Below are 3131 nucleotides of genomic sequence, written 5' to 3'. Positions count from 1 at the left end.
TTAGTAGAATAAATCCCAAAACTCTTAACAAGGACTTACAAAGCTCTCTCAAAGCTGTATCTGCATATGTTACTTATTTTGTCGTAAATATGTAAGATATATGTAAATGAACCCACCACTTAAATGAATAGAGCATCATCAAAATTTGCTTTTTTCCCTAGCTCGTTCCTCTACCTACTCACCCCAGCCAGATAAGCACAACCCTGAGTTAAGTAATTATAATTCTCTTGCTTTTTGGGGTTTTTAAAAAGTAAATGAATTCTTAAGTAATTGGTTTTGCCTGTTTTTGAGATTTACAGAAGTGGCATCTTACTGCATAATTTTCCAAGACTAACATTTTCTCTTAATTTTATTTTATTACTATCAATATTGTTGCATCTGTTTTTCACTGGGTTGACATTTTGCCATCTGGTGTGTTGAGTGGGGAGAGACCAAGGAAGTTGAGCCTGTAAGCAAAAGTGTAATAATAATGATTACCTATGGAATTTAAAGAAGATACTGATGATACAGAGGATTTAGGATCACCGAAAAGGTGACTTAAGCAATGACTTATAGGGCCTGGTGGAAAAAAAAAAATTGTTGGAATTAAACTAGAGAAATTAGCTAGAAAAATAGAAAGTGATATTTAGTCAATGTATTTAAAATATTAATAATATGAAAACATCAAGAGAGAAAAAACATAAACTTATAATGAGATTCCAAAAAAGCCTGAATTTTTTAACTGCAGAAAGAATTTTTAATATTATAAATAATATAATAATATTTTCTTAATAGTAATATATTTTCTTAAAAAGTTCATAAACAGGCATATTTCAAACAAACACTTAGCACTATGTTTAAGGGTTATATTTAGGAACATGTCTATTAAAGTTGGGAATAAAACAGTGTATTCCTTACCACTGGTATTATTTAGAGTCGTTCTGGAGGAACTATTCAAAGCAATTGAATTTTAGCTCTTTCCTCAGAATATTCCTGTAAAAATTTCTGGCACCATTCTCAGTAATATCAGCATTCTTCTCAGATCAAATGACCTTTCTATTTGTTTCACCAGACCTTTATATCCCCAGAACTGAACCACCTCCAAAAACCACAATTTCTTACACTGCACTCTCTATACAGTTGCTTTGAGTCTTCCCACTCTTTTTTTTTTTTTAAGGCTTCAAGTTCCTTTATTTTTTTTTCTCCAATTTATTTATTTTCAGAAAAACAGTATTCATTATTTTTTCACCACACCCAGTGCTCCATGCAAGCCGTGCCCTCTATAATACCCACCACCTGGTACCCCAACCTTCCACCCCCCCGCCACTTCAAACCCCTCAGATTGTTTTTCAGAGTCCATAGTCTCTCATGGTTCACCTCCCCTTCCAATTTACCCAAAAGCACATACCCTCCCCAACGTCCATAACCCTATCCCCCTTCTCCCAACCCCCCTCCCCCCAGCAACCCACAGTTTGTTTCATGAGATTAAGAGTCACTTATGGTTTGTCTCCCTCCCTATCCCATCTTGGTAGGAGAAGAATCCATGAGTCTTCCCACTCTTTTTTTGAAGTACATTCTCTGCAGTTAAAAAGAGACAGACCAAGTTTGAAAACAATAATAATACACTGAATTACTGGGCTTAAAATTATTATATTATTCTAAATTGTAGTTTTATTGGTTTTATTGTCATCATTTCTTTTACCCATCAACGAACCACTTTTGATCCACTGATCTGTTGCAATCAGTGAAGCTTGCAAGCTTAATACATGTAAATATTAATATGCAAATACTATGAAAATAATTTCTTTGGGAAGTACACTAACTTAATTTACTATACACTGAAACAAGTAATCAACACAGCTCTAAGTATATGCTCAACACTTGAGAACATTAATTTTTACTAAGGACATAATAAGGTTTTGGTTTTGTCATTGTTGTTGTTGTTGTTGTTGTTGTTTTAGGTAGGCTCCATACCTAGCATGAAGCCCAACATGAAGCCCAAACGCACCACCCCAAGATCAAGACATGAGCTGAGATCAAGTGTTGGACTCCTAACCGACTAAGACACCCAGGTGCAGGAAAAGACATAACAAGGTTTCTATGAAAATCAAAATTAATCTTAGAGTTCAGATTTATGATACATTTGGAAACAAATTAATTTTATTTATTTTTTCTGCCATAAATGCTAATCTTCCCATGGAAGTACCAGAAGTCCAAAGAATACACTATATAGTTTTATGGACATGGAAATATATTTCACGATACTTCATTTTCTTAAAAAAAAGGTTATAAGATAATTTGTTTATCTAAGAATGCTAATATGATATATATGTGTGCATATATATGTATATATATCTGTATATATGTATATATACATACACACACAACATGGATATATTTATATATACAACAAGAAAAAGAAATAGCTAAATCTAGAAGAATGTTCACCAATGATACAAGTGACTATTTCTGAGTGAGGTTTTATTCTTTTCACTCACCATATTATAAATCTTAAGAGGTCATAGTCTAAAATTTTGTCAGAAAAAATACTTATTAAGAGGGTAAATTAATAAATAAATGGCAGCACTTGATTTTTTTTAACAATTTTATTTATCAGTAAGTGGGTAATTGTAACCACTGCCAAACTTCAGTGATCATTAGCCATAAGTGAAGAATTAGCGAAAATTTAAGTTTATTAATACCGAATATCTACTGTTGTAGCTTGTCTCCAAATCTAGCCACCATCAGTTTAATTCCCTTTCAAGCTCACACGTCACACCCACATCAAATTGTTGAGTCTAATTCCCTTCTTCTTAAGTCAGACCAGATTCTACTAACCTACTAGTAAAATTCTATGGAAGTGATATTTGAAAACTCCTGGTGCTGTTTCTTTTGTACCTCTTGGAATGCTCACTTTGGGGACTTACCCTTCTGGGACTTACTATTATGCTGTGAGAAACCCAGACCAAAAGAGGACTCGATACGTAGGATCTCTAATCTTGAGCTCCTGGATTACAGAGAGCATCACCTGCCAGCCTTGCAAACAAGCCACCATGAATATCTAACTTATTTAAGACTTTAATGATGCCCACTGAACCATGTGACAGACCCTCAATGGGAAATGTCCTGTTGGACCCAGTTACCTCACAGAA

Source organism: Neovison vison, chromosome 11 (genome assembly GCF_020171115.1).
Source record: "Neovison vison isolate M4711 chromosome 11, ASM_NN_V1, whole genome shotgun sequence".
Taxonomy (NCBI): Eukaryota; Metazoa; Chordata; class Mammalia; order Carnivora; family Mustelidae; genus Neogale; species Neogale vison.
The sequence above is the reverse complement of the archived record's forward strand: the minus strand, read 5'-3'. Positions refer to the sequence as shown.